At 32.8% G+C, this 24,315-nt stretch overlaps 1 long non-coding RNA gene across 2 annotated transcripts; it reads right to left on the bottom strand.

Annotated features, from left to right (window-relative positions):
- Positions 1-21,174: 21,174 nt before the first annotated feature.
- Positions 21,175-23,716, bottom strand: LOC124918307. Of its 2 annotated transcripts, XR_007097364.1 has the most exons (6): positions 23,579-23,716; positions 23,380-23,506; positions 22,394-22,438; positions 22,248-22,307; positions 21,703-21,777; positions 21,175-21,256 (listed from the first exon to the last, which is right to left on the bottom strand). It is a non-coding gene; the product is annotated as an uncharacterized LOC124918307 (long non-coding RNA). The 2 variants fall into 2 exon arrangements; XR_007097363.1 differs by lacking the exon at positions 23,579-23,716 and having other exon boundaries at positions 23,380-23,572.
- Positions 23,717-24,315: the final 599 nt, after the last annotated feature.

Here is a 24,315-nt window from a genome sequence, read left to right as displayed (position 1 = left end):
GTAGTTGATTTGTACTTCTTCACAACTATCTATTTTGGTTTCCCACACATGATCATAGTGAGTTCATAACTATCTACTTTGGATCCTTCACATGATTTTAGTTAGTTCATTTTTTGAATTACAACCTTCTACTCTAAATCCCCCATAGGATCGTATTTAGTTCGTATTTATTCACAACTATCTACTCTAGATCCCCATAAGATCCTAGTTAGATTATTTCTTGAATCACAACCTTCTACTCTAGATCCCTATAGGATCATAGTTGGTTTGTATTTCTTCACATCTATCTACTCTAGATGTCCCATAGGACGGTAGTTAGTTCATTTCTTGAATCACAACCTTCTACTATAGATCCTTATAGAATCACAATTTGTTTGTATTTCTTCACAACTATCTACTCTAGATCCCCACATGATAGTAGTTAGTTCATTTCTTGAATCACAATCTTCGACTCGAAATCCCAATTGGATCGTATTTGGTTTGTATTATTTAACAACTATTTACTAAAGATCCCCCACAAGATTGTTGCTAGTTCATTTTTAATCACAACCTTCTACTCTAGATCCCCCATAAGATCGTAGTTGGTTTATATTTCTTCATAAATATCTACTCTAGATCCCCCATAAGTTCATAGTTAGTTCATATTTTGAATCACAACCTTCTACTCTAAATTCCCCATAGGATTATAGTTGGTTTGTTCTTCTTCATAACTATTCATTCTAGATCCTCCATATTATCATAGTTAGTTTATTATTCAAAACACAACCCTCTACTCTTGATCCCCCAAAATATCGTAGTTGGTTTATATTTTCTTTAAAACTATCTACTCTAGATCCCAACATGATCGTAGTTATTTTATTTTTTGAATCACAAAATTCTATTCCAGATCCACACTAAGATTGTAGTTGGTTGGTAAACATCAATCACCTATTTAATTGACAAAACATAATCACTCATTTGATTAAAATAACTCAATCACTCGTTTTGTTTAGTAAATCCCCAAATCACTCATTTTATTAGTAAATCCTCAATTACTCATTTGATTGACAAAATTCAATCACTCATTTGATTGGTAAACCCCAAATCACTCATTTGATAGTTAAAACTCAATCACCCATTTGATTGACAAAACTCAATCACTAATTTGATTGGTAAACCCCAACTCACTCATTGATCTTTAATGAGATTGATGATGTATTGTTTATTTTCCTTATTAATGTGTTTCACCCATTGAATGCTCATGCAATTTTTTTTTTTTACGTTTGATCGCTCATTAGATTGACATACATTTTGTCCAACTAGAAAACCCTTTATCGGATCACTCACTTGATTGATAGGTTCCTTGGCTATCTATCTCAAAACTTTCAATCACTCATTTGATTGACAAAATCTAATCACTCATTTTATTGGATAAATTCGATCACTCGCTTAGTCGATATAAACATTCAATCACTCATTTGATATACAAACCCTAGATCACTCATTTGATTGAAAAATCTTTGATCCCTTAGTTGATTGATAAAACCCCATCACTCATTTAAATGGAAAAACCTCACTCACTTATTTGATTGGAAAAACCTTAATCACTCATTTGATTGAAAAAATTATTATCACTCACTTGATCGATAAAACTCAAATCACCCATTTTATTGGCAAACCCAATCACTCACTTGATTGATCCATCGATCACTCATTTGATTGACAAAACCTGATCTCCCATTTGATTGGAAAAACACAATCACTTATTTGATTGAATAAACCTGATCAATCAAATCACTCATTTGATTGATTGGTAAAACTCGATCACTAATTTTATTGGCAAAACTCGATCACTCATTTGATTGGAAAAACCCAATAACCAATTTGATTGGTAAAACTCGATCATTCACTTGATCAATCCAATCACTCATTTAATTGGAAAACTTGATCACTCACTTAATCAATCAAATCATTTATTTAATTGGCAAACTCGATCACTCATTTGATTGGGAAAACTCGATCACTCATTTGATTGGCTAAACTCAATCACTCATTCGATTGACAAACCCGATCACTTACTTGATCAATACAATCGCTCATTTGATTAGCAAAACCCGACCACTCAATTGATCAATTCAATCACTCATTTAATTATCAAAACCCGATCACTTACTTGATCAATTCAATCACACATTTGATTGGAAAACCTCGATTACTCACTTGATTGATCCATCGATCACTCACTTGATCAATCCAATTGCTCATTTGAATGGAAAGACCCGATCACTCATTTGATTGGAAAAACCTAATCACTCATATTATTAGAAAAACTCAATCACTCATTTGATTAATAAAATCCGATCACTAACTTGATCAATCCAATCACTCATTTGATTGGCAATAACCCTATCACTCACTTGAGTAATCCAATCACTCATTTGATTAAGAAAACCTGATCATTCACTTAATTGAATCATCGATCATTCACTTAATCAATCAAATCACTCATTTGATTAGAAAACCCTCAATCACACATTTGATTGAAAAATCTTCGATCACTCACTTGATCAATAAAAAATGTGATCACTCACTTAATCGATATAATCATGACCCTTGTCTAATCACCCACTTTATTGGAAGCCATATTAGTTCAATAATTAAAATTAACTATTTGATCACTCCCATTGATTAATAAGCTTTTGGTTTATCTTGTCTATAAACATAGATGCACCTCGATGGTCATCTTCATAAAGAATCGATCACGCAATTGATTGTAAACTTCATTTGAAACTTGTTTTATCACTCGTTTGATTGATAGGTTTACTTGTCTAAAAACGTAACACTCTATTTGATCTCTCATTCGATTGATATGTTTACATGAAATTTCTTCTTGCCAATAGTCCCTCAAGTGGGAGTTAACACGAAAGATGGTTCACATGAATATGTATATGATTGACAAGATGTGAATTTATTAATATTATATTATAAGTTACACCATCCGATAAATATGCCTTTTTCTATATCTATAGGTTGTTCCATCTCCATATCTAGACACCATCCGACATGTGTTAACATAAAAGAATCGGTAATGCTAGCCTGTTACGTCGATCCATACATGATCAATTGTAATCTCAATGCAAAAAATACCATATAATAGGTATTCATTTGAGGATGCATCTAAAGGCTCTAATCTCTCATTGGATTATTACACATCACATTGATCGCTTGCAGTTAACATATATAGATAAAATTATTAAATCATATTTTATCACATTTGATTTTTTCTTACAGGTGCCTTGCCGAATATTCCACACAGTTTACACTCTGGTTATTCCAGTAAACGACCAAATCAAGTAAGAAATTCAAACAAGAATGCGCCACACCAGGTTGTATTTCTCTGTATCCTTTGTATTTAATTATTTGGGTTTGCAAAGGTGGTGCCAATTTGTTCAAACTTGGACACACATTTTACTAACGAGTCTATTTTTTCTAAACTCTATCCATGAGGGGAATTCTATAGGCACCCGATTTTTATACAGAAATAATTAAAATAAATATGTTCGGTCTAATATTATGATCACACTTGATTGCTAGACCAGGAGACAAAAATAGAAACACCATTTCAAAACTGTCCAATTTACCATTTTGAACTTGGTTCAAATATTGATTTATCTATTACTCAAGATTTGGATGAATCGATACCCTCAGATCGACTAGTTTAGAAAATTATGAATTTTGAGTATAATATTAATATTTGACAAAATGTATAGAAAAACTACTTTAATGCTCGTTTTTGTGCCTAAATGTCATTTTTTATAAAAAGTTGGAACTTGAGAGACCTCATACGTTTAGATTAACTAGTTAAAAAAATTATGAATTTTGAGTATATATTATTGTTGGAAATTTTGTACGAAAAGAAAAAAGACAAAAACAAAGTAAAAATAGGTGAGTCAACTCGTGTCAACACGAGTCAATCGCGCCAAAAATATTTAAAAGTGGAGATGATGTCTATGTGACATCAATAGAAGCTTTGAAAATGCCAAAAAATATATTTTCTTAACTTTGGGCATGAACAACTAAAGAAGAACAACATTCACCTCCAACTTCAAAAATCATTATGGCCTTTACACTCAATGCTTTTGCATGATCTTGGATATTTGGGAATTCTTGAAGAGTTCTTTACAAAGTTGTTTCATCCCAATCTTAGATTTAAGCTGTTTAGCATAAGGAATTGTCAATGCAAAACAAAGTGTCCAGAATAGGACCAATCCTGACACACCTGCGGTTATAATTCTATAATTTGAGCTAAATGGCCTCAAAAATTGACTTCTACCCATGTTTGGAAAGCTAATACAAATACTGTGCAAATGGTATCAGACTCGAGTCACCATTTGATGTTTAAGGCAGTCTACATGTACATATAAGTCGATGTAGGTGCAAAAGTTTTGTTCCTAGAGTGAACTGAAACTAAGTGCAACTACAAAAATTCATATGTTTTGATCTACTCAACCACTTTTATCAAGTGAGCTACCATTATAAAGGTCTTTGAGTTATATTTCTATTGACACCAAATATCACTCGTTGTTCAATCTGTAGCCCACGCTAGGTTGCCCACAAGCTAAACTGTCCAATTCGAGTCCACCGACGTTCCATTGGAAATTGTTTGGACCTGTGATCTAATTTGGACATTTCTGAGAAAGACCAAACTTGTAGCTAATTCACTTACCTTTCCAACGAATTAAAACTCAACATCAATAGTAGTCTGGGTCCAAAGTTATAACCCCTTCAAATTTGGGTTGAACAAATTTTTTGAAATGAAAAGTCAAAAGAAGGCAAACTCTGAAAATTCATAACCTAGTCCACACTCCATCATTTGGGCTGATTAAAATTGGACAATGAAAATAAACTGGTTACCTACAAGAATAAATTAACCATAACTTAATAAAAGACCAATAATCTGTCGATTCAACTAACTAAGTCCTTTGTCGATCAAAAAGCTAAAAATCCTTAATAGTTAATGGCTTTGGGGGTATATAAATGCATTACTCCTCACACGGTAGATAATGATCTGGACTTGAAATCATTTGTTAAAAATCTAGAAATAGAATCTAAATTGGAGAACCTACTATAATAACCACCATATATGAAGGTCATAAAATTTTGGCCGGAGCAATTCCGACCGATCAAAAGTTTCTATAGTTGTTGCATCAACTTCTACCTACAATATTATATCTCACACTAAATTTGAATCTTTAACGAATCAATCATAATCTCCCTATTTCAAAAGAGAGAGAAAACTTCAGGATATAACCGTCATTTTCAAGTGCAGTAATCACTTTGTCGGAGCTCCGTCCACTAATCAAATATTTCTACAATTGTCTGCAATTCCTCTATTGTTTCTCTTCATCAAAGTCAGGTAACTCCAAAGAGTTTGTAAGGCTCTTAAGCCTTTATAACCTAATTTACCGATCAAATTCATTTTTCTAAACTAATATTTTTTAATTCGTTAGTATTACCAACTATTTGTGTTAGATTATCATGATTATGTTTGATTTACATCTAGCGGAAAGATATATGTAGAACCATCGAATAAATTGTTAGACTTTGATTTATACTAAACAAAAGAGTTCGATCAATTCAACGCCTAACTCACATCAACTTTGACTTAGGAGTAATTGATGATCATTCAAAAGTTAAATTGCCTCTAATCATTTCTACACCTAATCGATGTTGAGTTATGGAGCCTACACTTATAATAAACTCTACATTGTTAATTAGAGTTTATTGGGTTTTCTTTTTGGTTTTGGGCTTGGGCCTAACTAAAGTTATTTAGGTGTATTACTTGAATGTTTACCCTACAAATATGTGATTATTAAGGGTTTACATTATTAAGACAGAATTCTAGAGAGATAAAGTGTGGGGCAAAAAACTATGTATTCCTTCTTATTCTTCATAGTGAAATGTAGTAAAGGAGAAGACCACCATGGGTCTGATGAAATCTCTTTCTGATATGTATGAGAAACCATCTGCTAACAACAAGGTACACTGAATGAAAAGACTTTTTTACTTAAGAATGATTAATGGTACTTTTGTCACTACTCATTTGAATGAATTCAATACAATTGTGAATCAATTGCTATCTATTGAGATTGATTTTGGGGATGAAGTTAGTGCCCTGATTTTGTTAGCATCTCTACCAAATAGTTGGGAACCTATGAGGGCAGCAAATAGTAATTCAGTATGAAATGCTAAACTAAAATTTTTGGAGCTAGAGATTGTATTCTTGCTAAAGAGGTTCGTAAAATTAATTCTAGTGAAACATTCAAAGGTTCCGCTCTGAATGTGGAAAAAAGGGGTAGAGGTAATGCTAGAAATTTCAACCGAGGTAAGAGCATATTTATGTCAAAGAGCAGGAGGAGTCAGTCCAAGTCTGGGCGGACATTTGAGTGCTGGAATTGTGGTAAATAAGGTCATTTAAAGAGGAACTACAAAGCACCGAAGAAAAATGGTGATGATAAAAATGATGCAGCCAACGTTGTTACAGAATTTGTCACTAATGCGTTACTTCTATTTGTTGATAGCCCGATAGATTCATGGGTTTTGGACTCAGGAGTGTCTTTTCACACCATTGCTCACAAAGAATTAATGGAGAATTATGTGGCTGGAAACTGTGGGAAAGTATATCTTGCAGATGGTGAGCCACTGGATATTGTTGGCATGGGGGACATCAAATTGAAGATGGCATATGGTTCTGTTTGGAAGATTAATAAGGTGAGACACATTCCAGGTTTAATGCGTAATCTGATTTCTGTTACACAACTTGATGAATAAGGTGATAATTTCAGTTGTGGAAATGGTGCGTGGAAGGTGACTAAAGGAGCAATAGTTGTTGCTCGAGGTCACAAAACTAGAATGTTATACACGACTTCAACTTGCAGAGAAACAGTTGTTGCTGTAGTTGATGACTTGAAGAACAGTGAGTTGTGGCATTGCAGGTTGGGCCATATGAGTGAAAAAGGGATGCAAATTCTTTTGAAGATTGGATAGATTCCAGAACTGAAGTCTATTGAACATCAGTTATGTGAAAACTACATTCTTGGAAAATAGAAACGGGTGAGTTTCTTAAAGATTGGGAAGGAGCTCAAGAAAGAAAAACTAGAGTTGGTACACACTGATGTGTGGGGACCTACACCTGTTTCTTCTATTCGCGGATCATACTACTATGTGAGTTTTATAGATGATTCAACAAGAAAAGTATGAGTTTACTTTATGAAGCACAAGTCTGAAGTATTTGTTATTTTCAAGAAGTGGAAGGCTTTGGTTGGAAATGAAACAAATTAGAAGGTTAAATGCTTGGAATCCGACAACGGAGGAGAGTACATCAGTTTAGATTTCAAAAAATATTTTGATATAAATGGGATCAGTATGGTGAAAAATGTTCCATGAATGTCTCAAGAGAATGGAGTAGTTGAACGGATGAATCAAAAATTGAACGAACGTGCTAGGAGCATGAGATTACATGCATGACTGCCTAAAACTTTCTAGGCAGAAGCTATCAATACTGCTGCCTATTTGATAAATAGGGGACCCTATGTTCCTCTTGAATTCAGAATTCCTAAAGAAGCCTGAAGCAATAAAATTGTAAACCTTTCTTATTTGAAAGTGTTTGGTTGTTTATCATATGTTCATATTAATGAATGTGATAAGAGCAAGCTTGATCCAAAGTCTAATAAATGTTTTTTATTAGTTATGATGATATGGAGTTTGGTTATCGTTTCTGGGATAATTTAATTAAGAAGATCATTCGTAGAAAAAATGTTATCTTTAATGAACAGTAACTATACAAAGATTGTGTTGGGAAGGCATCAGATGGTGATTCCAAGTTAGAAGAGACTGGTACAGTCGATTTGAGAGAATTTTCAGATAAATATATACCGACTGTCGAAGAAGAACAATGTGTTGTTGAAGATGAAATCGTTGAGAACGTGGCCCTAGAGGCAAATCAGCAAACACCGGTTATACAGTTGAGAAGATCATCAAGGAATCGAAAATCAGTCGAGAGGTGGTATCCATCTCTAAACTATATATTGTTGACAGATAGGGGTGAACTTGAATGCTATGAGGAAGAATTATAATTTGATGAATCGGTTAAGTGGGAGTCTGCGATGAAAGATGAGATGGACTCTTTGATGTTGAATTAGACTTGGGAGCTCACTGAGCTACCAAAGGGAAAGAAAGCACTTCACAACAAATGGATCTTCAGGATTAAAGAAGAACATGATAAAATCATGAGGTACAAGGCAAGATTGGTTGTGAAAGGATTTTAACAGAAAGAATGTATTGACTACAATGAGATCTTCTCTCTAGTAGTTAAATTGATGACAGTCAAAACTATTTTGAGTTTGGTTGTGAAATAAGACCTTCATCTTCAACAAATGGATGTCAAAACTACTTTTCTTCATGGTGATTTAGATGAAGAAATTTACATGTGACAACCAGGAGGATTTGAAATCAAAAGAAAAGATGAGCTTGTGTGTAAGCTTTAGAAAAGTCTGTATGGTTTTAAATAGGCTCCAAGGAAATGGTACAAGAATTTTGATAGCTTCATGAAAAGTAACAATTTTTAAGGTTTGAAGTTGATCATTGTTGCTTTATCTAGAGGTTTGATAAATCGTACATTATTCTACTCCTCTACGTTGATGACATGTTGATTGCTGGAGAAAGCTTGTATGAGATTAAAAAACTCAAGAGAGAGCTGTCTGAAAAGTTTGCAATGAAGGATTTGGGTGATGCAAAACAAATCCTTGGATGAGAATTTTCAGGGATGAAGAAGATCTCAAGCTTTCACAAGAAAAATATGTGAAGAAAGTTTTTAGCAGGTTTAACTTGTATGATGCAAAACCAATCACTACCTCCTTAGCTAGTCACTTCAGACTATCTAAATATCAGTCGTCTTCAACAAAGGAGGAGAAAAATTACATGACCACTGTTCCGTATGCCTCTACCATTGGTTGTATTATGTATGTGATGGTTTGCACAAGCCCAGACGTAGCAAATGCAGTGGGAGTTGTTAGCAGGTTCATGAGCAACCCGGGTAGACAACATTTTGGAAAGCGATATGATATGATTTTGGAAAGTGTTAAAGCGATAAAGCGATATGATTTTGGAAAGTGTTAACGGACGATATTATTTTGAATTCACCATCAAAACCTTCTGAAATATGAAAAAGCTGCTGAAAACTGGCAACAATCTCGATGATACTATCGAGAAAGAAAAAGAGATGGAAAAGTAGTCAAAGTTTCCTCACCTCCAAGTCATTTCCCAAGAAAGGAAAAGGCAGAAGTACACTAGGTAACAAGTGCCTAGAAAGAGAGATCGCCTCAAAAGGTGAGCCCAATCAAGTCTCTATAGGATAAGGTAGGGACCACAACCCCTAATAAACTCACGCCTCTAAAAGCACCAAGACCCCTTAGAGTATTCGACGACCTAGGGATACCTTTGAGTGAGATTATGAAGATTCTTTAGGAGAAGAATTTAATCAAACCCCTCGGCCCAAGAATATATATACCACTCTTGGGAAAATATGAGAACACTTGTTGTGATTATCATCAAGAAAAGGTACATGCTAATGATAATTGTAGCGCTCTCAAACATCTATTTCAGGACCTATTTAACCAAAATGTCATTGCTAGACATAAAATAGCCAAGAATCCGTTACTGGAACACCAAGTAAATATGATCACACCCAATGAAGTGATGATTGATTTCGACTTCCTACTATACCTAATCCACAATGATGAACCAAAAATCAACATGATTAATCCCTGGCCCAAATATAAGTTCAAAACTCATTCCGGTAAAACTTTTTAATGGTGGAAGGAAAAAAAACTGCCCTCACCCACGTCTTGATATACATTGCGACAACACATGGTGGAACATATTTTCAACCCAGTTTCATGAAAACCACACCGCCAATGGGCAATCCACTTCCCAACAACCATCTGTATGGAAAATAAAGGAAGATGAGCCTAGCTCTTAACCCCAAGAGACAGCCTCCTAAGTCAAATTAGAAGGATAAATGCTAACATTTCCATTTGGAAAATCCTAATGTACTCTATCGAGCACAGGAAATTAGACCCCTCAATTTGTTAAGCAAGGCTAATGTGCCTACCAACACTACCCTAGAGGAACTAATAAGGATCATATCCGCTAGTTTCCAACACAACATGATTGGCTTTGAAGACAATGATCTTTTAACAGCCGAACCAAATCATGCCAAAGCCCTCTATATTTCTATGAAAATTAAGGGATAGACCATTATAATGATTTTAATAGACAATGGATCCGCTTTCTACATATATCCTTGGAAGACTCTTTAGAAGATAAACGTATCTAGAAACAAGATCTTACGATCTAACTTTTGTATTAGAGGTTTCGAAAACTTTAGCCTTGAAATAATGGGTTGCCTCAAATGCACTATCCGAGTATCTGACATCCCCTTTCAGTTTGAGTTTTCCGTTATCAACATGAAAGCTTCCTACAATTTGATCCTAGGAAGACATTGTTTGCACCAAGCTAGATATTTGTCCTCAACGCTTCATCAAAATCTCAGATTTATTGCCAACGACCAGATTATCACAGTTAATGGTGAAACTGACCTTACATCGTCATCAAAGTCGCCCATGTCGACACCCCGAAGATTGAACTAAGCGGGTTCGAGATACGTTCAATCTTCCCATAAAGTAAGGCCTCATCTAAACACCCTGAATCTAGTACATTTAACCTTCCCTACATTAAAATGATGCTCCAAATGGGATATTTCCCAGGCATGGTCTTAGGCCTGAACGCCAACGATATGCCATCATTCCCACAACCCTGTTGCAACATGGATATCCAAACAACACATGGCCATTTCGTCGACGTTAAATTGACATTTCACTCGTGAAAGATAAAGCACCCTATGCTTCGACTTCCCTGATCCCTTTACCAATCCAGATTTATATAGACGTTTTCCAGGTCTTGAAATCTTTTCAGATTTTCCTCATCATCATAACGCTTCTGTTTGTGTGATTAGGAAAAGAATGGACTATTGGTGCAATACCTTGGAAACATGGCTCGGATTCCAAAGATAACTGACTCGGCTAAGGAAGCTAGCTCTATGGTCTTCAGGGAATCAATTCCCTTTCATCCGTCGACACTTTGATCGAAGAATATAAAACTCTTTTTCCTCTCATGTGTAGTGAGATGTCAAATAATGTACAATTTAAGAAATGTAAGAACAATAATCTTGTTAGGTCATCTTTTCTTACATGTAATAAACCCCTTGATATATCATCAGAAGTGAACTTCAAATGTATGAGTAAAAATGATCTTTCCTTTTACTCTGATTTAAAATTCGAAATCAAACGATTCTTAGAAACCGAGGATGAGATTGTCTCTTTAGTAGAAAAGACAATCAAAATCATTATGAACATGGTCGACGATCCTCAGATCATATTGATCGGCCAATGTTTAAACCCGCAAGAAGGTATGGAGTTAGTTGATAAATTGAAAGCCAACAAAGACGTCTTCTCTTGGTCATACAAAGTCATACCATACATTGATCCAAAGAACACAAGACATCATATTCCTCTAAATCCATACGCTAATCCAATAAAGAAAAAGCTTAGACGTTTGAAAAAGGAAGTCATTATCAAGATCAAATAAGAGGTTTGAAAGCAACTTGAAACTCGATTTCTCAAGGTAGTGGAATATCCTACCTGGATATCTAACGTAGTCCCCGTTCTAAAGAAAGATAGAAAATTTTTCTGTGCGTAGATTATGAGGATCTAAATAAGGACAGTCCTAAAGATCACTTCCTACTACCACACTTCGACATATTGGTCGATCACGTTGTCGGTCATGAATTGTTATCATTCATGGATGGATTCTTATGATACAACCAAATCCTAATGATCCCGCAAGACAAGGAAAAGACCACATTCATAATAGAAGCATGAACCTTCTGTTATCGTGTCATGTCTTTCAGTCTTAAGAACGTGGGAGCAACATATCAAAGGCATCCACTACGATCCTTCATGACATGATCCACAAAGAAGTGAGAGTATATGTGGACAACATGATCGTCAAGTCGAAGGATAGAGATGGACATGTCCAAAACCTCTAGAAATTCCTACAACGAATCAAGAAATATCAATTAAGACTCAACCCGAAGAAATGTACTTTTTGAGTAACATCTGGTAAAATTCTCGGATTCTTCGTCACACGGAGGGGAATCAAAGTAAATCCCTCTAAAATAAAAGCAATTAAGGTTATTTCGGTCCTTCAAAATGAAAGAGAGGTCCAAGGATTTCTTGGAAAAATCCAATATATTAGCCGATTCATCAACAATTTTACTATGACATGCGATCCGTTGTTTAAGTTGCTAAAGAAAGACCAAAAGTTCATATGGGATTTTTCAGAATAAAGGATTATTTAAAATTCCCTCCCATACTCATGCCACCCAGAGTCAGCATTCCTCCCATTCTGTACTTTATTATAACAGACACAATCACGGGAATCCTGTTGGCTCAAGAAAACAAGGGCAAACTCAAAACGATTATGTACTAAATTAGTAAAAGGATGACTAAGTGTGAAATTAATTACACTTCAGTTGAGAAAATCTATTGGGAATTAGCATGGGCCACCAAAAGATTTAGACACTACATGCTAACCCACCCCCATCAAATTGGTACAAGATTGGACCCGATCCACTTCTTGTTTTAACAAACTCTTCTAGGCTTGCCAAATGGATGATGATATTATCTAAATATGACATAGCATACATGGTACATAATTCTATAAAAGGAAACGTTCTTAAGGACTTCCTCGCTGACCAACCCATCATTGTTGAGTCAGAAGACGAACTCAAATTCTCCAACAAAGGAATTATGAGTATTAAATCGAACACATAGAAACTGATGTTTGACAGAGCTTCTGGAAAGTTGGGTAACGGAATTAGGATTATGTTAGTTGACCTGAAAAAGACATACAACCAAATATCCATAAAACTCGAATATCTCGTCACCAATAATGTGGTCGAATAAGAGGCATGCCTCTCAGGTCTCAAACTGGTATACGAAAAAGGGGCAAACCAACAAGAAGAGATTGGTGTCTCTAACTAGGTTATATCCTAAGTCAATGGCACGTGGAAAGTGAAAAGGAAAACATGAAACTCCACCACGCAAACCTAACTAAACTCATGAACAAATTCGATCATGTATCATTTATTTACGCTCCAAGAAGCCTAAACCGTTGTGCGGATGCCTTGGATTCTTTAGCAGACATGACTCAAATTCCTGAAGGAATTAAAGTTAAAAGCCTTGGAATCCAAGAAAAGAAACAATCTACTTTTGAAAAGGGAATAGTAACCTCCTATGAGAATGTTGTTAAACCCTAATACGATAATCTCTAGAAGTATATTGAGTACGAAGCATATTCATCCCACTTCAGAGCTAAGGAACAACGGATGGTGTGTTAGTATTCTACCAACTACGCTTGGATCGTTAATAGACTATACTAACGATCTTTCGACGGTCAAATCATGCTCTGTATAGATAGTCCCGAATCTAAGAGGATCATGAAAAAATGCACGTAGGGACATATGGCCCACACATGAATGGAATAACTTTATCCAAGAAAATACCCCATTTAGGATATTAATAGCAAAACCTCGAACAAGAATGTGTGAGTTTTGTAAGGAGCTGTTATTAGTGCAAAATCTATGCTAACATAAATCATACACTTGCTTCTTTCCTTTACAATATGACATCCTCTTATCCTTTTCTACATGGGGCATCGATGTCATTGACAAAATATATTCCCATACTTTAAATGGACACGAGTTCATACTTGTAGCCATAAACTACTTCACCAAATAAACTACAAAGTCCTTAAATCATCCCAAGTGGAAAAGTTCATCCGAACTAGTATCATCGCTAGATATGGAGTACCTCTCGCCTTAATTTCAAAAAACGGTTGAGACTTCCAAGAAAAGTATTACAATTTCTTGACGAATTTAAGATCGAGCATCATAAATCATCACCTTATAAACCCTAAATAATTGGTACGTTCGAAGCGGAAAAAATATGGTTAGAATCATCAATAATATGACCAACACGTACAAGGACTAACACGAGAAGATGACATATGCCTTATGGGGATATTGTACAACCACTTGAACTTCAACGAACGAAACTCCTTATTCCGAAATTTATAGTATGGGCGTTGTACAACCCATAGAAATCGAGATTCCAACTCTAAGAATTCTCTTAGAACGCCACGTTATTGAACAAAACTAGCTTAAGTCTCGATATGACCTACTAACATTAATAGAGGATAAAAGATTAAACGTTTTATATATAACTCAAGCCTACCAAAAACGGATGCAGACATCTTCAATAGAAAAGTTAAACCTAGAAACCTCAAAGAAGGTGATTTAGTTCTTAAACAAAAATGGGAACTCCTAGACCCCATAGGAAAATTTCGACCCCAATGAAAAGGAAATTCATAATTAAGAAAATCCTCTCTAGAGGAGTTGTTCGCCTATCTACGATAGAAGGTGAAATGTTTAATTTACCAAAGAATCTAAATGCGCTCAAAAGATATTTGGTATAATCTCAAAAGAAGATTATTTTAATAGAATCCAATACTAAGTTTTGTATAACTTGCAACATGGAAGAAGCTTATTTTGTATTCTTCTCATGCTAAAAAATAAAACCGAGAAGATACGTAGGCAACCAACATGTTTGTGGGTCTGGTCTAACTTAAATAAAACCCCCTAGTCCCTACCACTAAAACTCTATTTGTCGATATGACAATATATCGTTTGTACACGATTCCGTTTAAAACATATTTGTTGATAGGTTGAGAAATTATTTGTATGAAATTATGTCTGAAAACCCAATCTATCGATATTCTATACATCGTTTATATGAGATTCTATCTAAAAACTCTATATGTTTATAGGTGCATGAAATTGTTTGTACACGATTCCATCTGAAACCCTATCTATTGATAGGTTGAGAAATCGTTTGTATACTATTTCGTCTAAAAACCCTGTTTATTGATAGGTGCGAGACATCGTTTGTATGTGATTCTGTCCAAAAACCTTATGTATTGATAGCTATGTGAAATTGTTTGTACATGATTCCGTCTAAAACCCTATTTGTTGATAGGTTGAGAAATTGTTTGTGTACAATTCTGTCTTAAATCCCTATATGTTGATAGGCCAAGACATTGTTTGTACACGATTATGTCGAAAACCTTATATATTGATAGGTCGAGAAATCAGTTGTATACAATTTCGTCTAAAACTCTATCTATTGATAGGTACATGAAATCGTTTGTACACAATTCCGTTTTAAATCCTATATATCGATAGTTTGAGATATCGTTTGTATATAATTATGTTTACAAATCCTGATTTTCAATAAGTACCCAAACCCTATTATTGGATAGGAAATCTAAACTATATCCCTCGATAGGTAACCAAACCCTATCACTTCGATATGTATATCCTCTAGCAACATTAGTTGCAACCTTACATTTCAAAGCAAAGCCTTGTTTGTTGACAAACACAAAGATCATTTGTACATGATCCGTACAAAACCTTATCACTCGACATGTACTCAAACACAACCTATCACTCGATAGGTACATAAACAAAACCTTATCCCTCGATAGTTAATCCAAACTCTATCTCTCGATAGGTAATCCAAACCCTATCACTCGATAGGTAATCCAAACCCTATCACTTGATGGGTAACCAAAATCCTATCTCTCGATATGTACTCTAACAAAATCCTATTTTTCTATAGGTATTCTCATTCCAATTCACAAACATAAAAATTTATTTGTTAATAGTACAATGATCATATATGTATATGATCTTCCTCAACCTTACATGTTGGTAACCTCTGTGGCAAGTTTGTTTACCCCCACGATAAATCTATTTGTTGATGGTACCACAATCATTTATATTGATCACCCTACACATTACTTGTTAGTAAGCCCCGTGATAAGCTTGTCAGCTTTCATTAAGTCTCATATGTTGATATTCTTACGATCAAATACATATGAACACCTTAAATGTTACTTGTTAGTAACCCACGTGAGACGTTACTAAAACTTTCATGTTACCTTTATGTCTCATGACATTAACTATAGCCATTTGTACATGACTACCTTGAATAATCTGTTGATATTTGTGTTAAAATAGGAATTGATGTTTCAATACCTATAATTATATCCTTATGATTATCACATGGATTTTACGGGTACTTTGTCGAGATCTGTAAAAAACATGATTTTCAAGAATTATCATTGTTAGGATAATCACCAAGAAAAGATTCCTAAAGTAACATTTGGAAGCACCTTAACAAACTTTATACACGGCATCACCAGCTCACTCCAACCTCAGCACGTTACATGTTCTATCTTTCTAAATACCCTCACTATAAATTGGATAAGATAACTTAGTGTTAAATGTCATACTCGAATCATCATTTTCAAATCAGTTTGTTGTATTAAAACTCGATTCGAAAAGGGGCACTCTATAAACACTAAAAATTTACATATCCAATTTATAAATTTAAAATAATTATTTTGATTTATTTTCAAATAAATAAAATCAAAATAATTAATGCCAAGGCCAAAAAATAATTAAATAATTAATTTGATTAATTATTGTAATAATTAATATCTAATTAATTAAAGATAATGGCCGAATATAATAAATAAATTTATTTGGGATAAATGTTTTACTCATTTTATCTCAAAATAATTTTAAAAAAAATCAAGGGATTAAAATAAATAATTTTAGATGAAATGTGTTAATCATTTTCCCCCAAAATTATTTATTTAACCCAAAAATATACAAAATAATAAAATAAATTGGCAAAATATTTGTCATATGTATTTTAATATTTTATTATTTTAAATATATAAAAATAAATTCAAAAGGGTAAAAAAAAATGAGTTTCAAATAAACCCTTAACGTTTTAAATAAAAAATAAAATTTGTAATCATGTGGCCAGAATTTCGAAGAAACACTACAACATGAACCATAGCCATCAGATATGTGCTGGACTTTATTCAACACCATAAAAAGACGCGCGCGTGAAACAACTGATCATCGAACGATCGCTCCAATGTAGTCTCCTTCAACGCGGATGGAACGTCTGTGCCTTGACGGGACGCTAACGGAACGCTCCGCGTTTGCCAACAGCGCCCAAAACGATGTTGTTTCTCCTATAACCGTCGTCTTTGTCGCGATTGCCGGAAAGATAAGATTGAATCCCATATTTAATTTTTTATAGATGGAATTCATTCGATAGTCCACCTTTTCGACTGATTCGAAAGGTGGAATGATCACCCTACAATGGTGATCATTTCCCTTATAATCTCAGCCATGATTATTGTCTAAAATAACAACTAGGATGAAGAACATCAAAAATACCATAAACGGATTTTGGCTGATTAAATCCACTTGAATACTTCCACCGACTTTAGAAGGCTTTAAATAGCCTCTCTTCACACTTCTGAAACAAGAAGATCCACTTTGAAGCATCGAATCAAGATTTACAAAATAAATATGCCATTAATAATTCACGCTTTTGGATATTTCGAAATTTTTGCATAATGCCTTAAAACATGGATTTAAGCATCCACAAATTTTTATAAGGTCTAAGGGGTGTTTTCACTCCTATGTATATTTCTAATTGCCCATTAATTCCTAATTTCAGTATGAATTTAAAATTTTTATATTTCAGTTTTCATAAGCTTGTATGATGTCGTGTTGTTGATTTTTTTATTCAAAATCGATCCTAGGATCATTTACGAGCTTTCTATGAAAGCCAATATCAATCCATCGATCTCAAACAACCAAATTTGAATTTCAATAAATTGAAAAACGAGTTTTCTTTCTCGGGCTAATCCTCAAGAACTACAGCATAAAAAACTTCCCAACATGGTTATAATGATGTTGGACAACTAATTGGATCATGTTTGATCCTTCCTAATAATGTTGGATCAAAATAAATGTTATTAAAATAATTGATAATTTGAGTTCTTGAATTGATCCAAATGAACAATCTGTGTTCATATTTTGGTATGAATCAAGAATTTAAAGTATAAAGAAGCTATTGGTAATCTCTTTATACTTCAAAACATCTTAAAAACCAAAAACCTCATTTTTGCCATAAACTGTTTTAAACAAATTGATGATCACCCGGATCGATTAATACTTTGGGATGATATTCTAAATATTCCTGGGTGCTTTGTGAAGCTACTCAGGTCCTCGAATCAACGAATCCAAGCATCCATCAAAATTTCAAAACATGCAATTTTGATGTTCTTGAGGACTGAGAGGTCCGACCAATAAATCTAAGTTAAGACAAAGAGCTCCGATCGATAAATCTAGGTCAGGCCAAGATGTCCAACCAAACTTTTCTGTTAGGTCTGAGAGGTCAAACCGATGTTATTCATCTAGGACCGAGGGTTACGGTCGAGAATTTATACATCAAACTGAGAATTCAGACCTAGAAGTGTGGAGTCTTGCACCCGACCAAGAACTCCTGAACATATGACCGAGAATTCTGGCCAAGGATCGAGAGTCCTTAGCACCCCGACCTAGACATTTCAGCTTGGACCGATAAAACCGAACTCAGGACCTAGGACATCGGTCTAAGGCCTGTTTGGTTCCCAGTTTTAAAATCCAAAATTATTTTTTTAATTTTGAAACCTCAAACCATTTTCTAAAAATCCCAAGAAATTAGAAAATGATTAAAAAATAATTTTGGAATATTTCCAAAAAAAGAATTTTGACAAGGCTTTTTTAAGGTTTATTTTTAAAACCTATTGCCTTTACAATTGATGTTCTTTAGGTATCTATCTCCCTACTCATCATATGCAATAGGTACCAACATTTTAATAATTGTTATTACAATTCTTTAAATAATGTTAAAACCTACGCATGTCTAATACTAGAAGAATAATCAGTTAAAATAAAACATTGTACAACCGATTTTCAAAAGCCAAATTTATAAGTTAGAGATAGTTTTAAACGGGTACGTAGGATGAAGCGCGAAAAATCTTTTCCGAGTATCACCAAATTCAAATTAAAACAAAACTTTGGATAACAATACGCTTGTACACGTAAACCTTTTTTTTTATTGATTTTCAGAAATTAATTGGCGACTCTGTCTTGAAATGAATAATCATTTAAATTAATTAATTTTAATTAATTTACACAACGGATTTCTAAAAAATCAAAATGTAATTTGATTACCGTAAATCTCAAATTTATTTAAATTCTGAACCCAAATTAATTATTTTTCTAATTAATTTGAAAAAGCTGTCAGGATCATTTAAAAGTTTTAAAATAATGTTTTATTTTAAAAAATAATACTAACAAGCAAACCAATGTAGAAATTATCAAACCTCTAGCCACTCCGACCCCACTACGATTTTTCCGGGAGTTACAGATTTTATTTCAAATAAATAATCTTTAAATTAGTAATATTTAATTAATTCAAAAAACGGTTTTCTTAAAAATTTAATTATAATTTAATTATTGCAAATCTAAAAAATATTTAAACTCGAACTTAAATTAATTATTTTTATAATTAATTTCGTGTTAATTATTTAATATCTTTTAAAATAATTTTTTTATTTTAAAAAAGATTTTTGACAAAAAAATCGAAGCTTAAATTTCACAAATTTAATTCTATTTGGTAACGTTTAGAATTGAAGTGAAACATAACTATTGAATGTCAGCCTAATTTTTAATTAAAAAAAAATATATTATTTCGTCCATATCCATGTACCCCAAAAAATTTAAACACCTCAATCATAATTAGTGACCTTAATTAAAAATATATATATATTATGTCGTACATATTCACCTTAAAAATTTAAACACCTCAATCTTAATTATTGACCTGATAAAAAAATTAAAAAATTGTCAATTTTTTTTTTTATATTATTATATATTCTAATCATATAAAAAGAGCTGAAATACTACGGATACCAAAAACCCTACTGATAGAGAGTGTTCATAAAGATCATCAATGTTCATAAATATGAAGATGCAGGTCTCTTGATGGTTTGTCCTAGTGAAGAGTTTAATGATATTATTTTAATACCTACCTCAATAAAGATTATTCAATAATTTTATATTCATTTAAAGAAAGGAGTAATAATTTTATAATTTTATTTTGAGAAAAGTTAATACAATATTTAAACCCAACCATAAAAACAAGAGGATTAACCTAGTCAACAAAAACATTAAAAATAAAATGAACTTAACGCTGTTAAAGAAACAATAAGAACATAAATAAAAAATAATCACCTAATAACAAAAATAACATAAAATTTAACATGAACTTTCTCAAAAATATCAATAAGCTAGTGAGTAATAATTTTATTATATTTTAGTTAACTGATACTTAATTAACTCTAATATGCTTAGATTTTTGATCATATACTATTTTTATTAATCTTATTATATATAATATTCTATGAATTTAAGACTTTTATCAAATATATAACAAGATTATAAATATTATATTTGAACGTGAATAAAACATTTTGCAAATTTAAAATATTTTTAAATTACTATGCAGATATTAAAGAATTTTGAATGACATTAAGATAATAAATTTATAAAATATTTACACAAATACAAACTCAATGAATTATTAATCAACTGAAATTAAATTATTATATAATTTACAGAATGTTATGGACACTAATTAATGTCCATCCACTACAACAAAACAGACTTACAGCGACGCTTAAAAAGACTTCTACCAACCCTTAAAAGCGTCGCTAAAAATATCACCGACACTTATTCATGCGTCGCCATAAGCAGGGTGGGCGCAAGTTATAGCGACGCTTATTTAAGCGTCGGTAACATCCATTTAAGCGTCGCAAAAAGTCTTATATAAATTTTAAAAACAATTTTTTTTTATTTTTTATTTATTTTAACAATTTTATCCGAATTTTCATTTTTGAAATTAAATATTTATTGAAAAAAACGTTTAAAAATAATTGCACAGTGACATTTTTAATAATAACTAAATAAACATAAATTCTCACAACATAAAAATATTTCAAACAAAAAAGATAATTTTTGAACAAAACTACAACGGTTGTCAAAAAAAAATAATTTTTGAACAAAACTACAATGGTTGTCATCCACTAATCTTCTTCTTGGACACCAGCTTCATCTTGGATCCTGCAATTATGTAAAAGAAATTATTTTTAAGATAAGAATGAAAATAATATATTGATGTGAATTAAATAGACACAAAATAATAGTTTACCTATATAAATCCAGACAAAAAAAAGTTTCCAATGTAGGCAAAATAATAGCATTAGAAATACAAATATCTAGTTTAAAAATGTTTTCAATAACCAATAAAGAGATTATGAGAGATATAAACTATTTAAAGTAGAATACCTTAGTGAATCTACTTAAATCACTAATATATAATGTTATTAATTATATAAAGATGAACAATAATAATTGACAAATTTCTTTGATAATCATGATTAATAAGGATTTTGGTGCACACATCTATCACTAACAAATATTTCTATAAACAGTTATCTCTGACATATATCATATATGTTATATAGAAACATTCAATCAACAATCAAACAAAGATAGACAAGACAAACCTGGAATGAATTAAATCCAAAAATAGAGCTTTAGATACTACAGCCAGTCATCAATACTGTCATTAATACTCAATACTGTCAAAAGAAAAAACCAAATACAGAGAATTAGTTTTTCTTTTATAGTATGATAACTCAACATAAAAGTATAAAACTGTCATTCCTTGGTCTTAATATAAAAAACAAATAAAATAATAAACATATAAGATATTATTGTAGATATGATTGAAAATAATAAACATATAAGATATTCCTTATCATATTAATTCTACAGAAAACTTTCTATGAAAAATTTTGTATGCCAAAATCATATTTCACTAAGCTTTTCACTTTTCTCATTTTCAGTTTGGCAGCTTCACTTATAATCGGTAACAGAAAACACAGCTCATAGAAGGTAAAGAAAGCCTGGATGAAGCTAGCAAAATGAAACCCAATATTAATTATTGAGCTTTGGTAACGTTACAAAGAATTTCTTTTCTTCAGAAGACACTATTATGTACAAGCAAAAACCCGCAAAAACCCGTACTTTTGCAGCCAAAAAAATGTACCTTATCAATAGCCTTCTCCAAATAATAGAATGCTTGATGATCCGACTGAACATATTTATTCTGTTCCAACACAAAGAGAGAACTTTCATAAGGACATATTTCTGATCTTTAGAACTATTAAAAATAAGAAGGAATAAAAAAATTACATCAACTCTACCCATGATGTAGCTTCAACCAATAAAACAGCCCATCTGTTTAAAGTAGACAAACTACCCAGTTATTTGATATAATCATGTCAACAGAAACAATTTACTAGGAGAGGAGTTAATAATGAGCTAAAAAGGGGAATGCAATTATTATCCCTTAAAATATAAAAAATATCGAAGAAGAAGTAAGCCGACGAAACAAACAAAGGAAAAAAGGTACAAAGTTTAGAGCTTGTTATCAATTACACAGCTACACATGCCCCAGGTGTATGATATTTAAAATGTAACTTTGATAAAAAAAAATATCCAACATGTATATTTGAATTGTCAACCTCCAGGGCTAACTCAAAATTCTCCTTTGCCGTCTGCAATATCACAATTCAAGAATCAAATTGAACGTGAAGCAAACTTTCTTCATGCAAATGATAGGAAATGATCTACTTTAATGATGACAACTACCTAATTCAAATTCAATTCATACCTACTTATTAATTTCATTTGAAAACGGGATGTATCTAAATTTAGTTTGACCCAAATTTAGGATTTCATTGGCAGTTTTTCTACCAGATCCAAGACAAGTTTTTACAAACAGGACTATTGTAGTTAAATTAAGAGCTGGAGATGGGGGACACTGAAAAAATAGAGCATGAGTTCAAATTCAACCAAATTACTCACTTGGCCAAATAAGAGACCTCAACTCATACATAATGTCTAAAACCGTATAAAATCATTGCATGCATTGATATTAAATTTGTGAACAAAGAGATAACAAACATCAATAATCATGCTAATTATCAACGCAAAAATGATGATACCGCCATCTACACGGTATAACCATGCCTCTACAAGAATCACAAGGACGATAGAGAAATCCACATAGTTAGAGCAAAAATCAGTTTAATGAAATAAGTGCAATACCCTAACATGTACATGAAAGTGATGGTAAAAATGGTGAATGAAAGTTTCCATCAAGACGTTGAGTTTACCCGTAAGAAAGGAATCAACTTTACGTCATTGTAGTCCCAATAATCCCTTACTCTATCAATTTCCTTCAAAGAATTCCAACATTTGGCTATGTACTCCTTCGCCTTCTTGTTTCTACTGTGAATTCCTCTTTACAAGAATAATCAAATCTGACAGTGATGGTTTCACATATATATTCAATATTCAAATCCAATAATTGACCTGCAAAGTAAATCGCTGAAGTATATTATTTTGGTCCCTAGCACTTTGCAAAAGGATTTGTCGCAGCATTGTCACCAGATTATACAAATTCGGTCTCAATAACAAAACGAGTCAAAATCTTAGACGACGAATTGTCGCATTGTTAAAACAAACTACATATATATATTTGCTCAAATAATCAATGCAAGATAAGTATGCATTCAGAGAGAGGCATGTAAATAAGTTGGGAAGAAGAATCACATATCTTGTGTATTTTTACTGGAACTATGAAAGTGAAGTTGAAGTATACGAATGAGTTTGTATCGTTGAATGCATATCTGAAAGGAGATGAAGAAAAAGTAAACTGGAAGACAGAACTACAACCTGCAAATTACAAACTATCTTTTCCTATATTGACAAGGGTAATCCACATTCATAGAATCCAGGTTCTCAGTCTCATAACCGTCTAGCATAGACACAGTCCTAAAAGAGATAGGATTAGAAGACATACATGTGGGGGCTTTAGATTTCATTTTTGAAATACCTTTAATGGTTATAGATGGATCTTTGCTTTCATGACCTGGTTTAGTGCTATTGATAAGGGATTTCACTGCACTCCTTTCCTTCCCAGATCTGCAGGTGCTTATGGGCCCAGGTTGGAAACCCTCCAGATCAACAACCTTATTCTTAAGGTCAGCCAGTCGATTATGATGCATCTTAAACGAGAACAACTCAATAAAATGTGGATTATGATCTCC

Source organism: Impatiens glandulifera, unplaced genomic scaffold (assembly GCF_907164915.1).
Source record: "Impatiens glandulifera unplaced genomic scaffold, dImpGla2.1, whole genome shotgun sequence".
Classification (NCBI taxonomy): Eukaryota; Viridiplantae; Streptophyta; class Magnoliopsida; order Ericales; family Balsaminaceae; genus Impatiens; species Impatiens glandulifera.
Note: the sequence above shows the minus strand (reverse complement) of the source record. Positions and strands in the feature narration are given on the sequence as shown.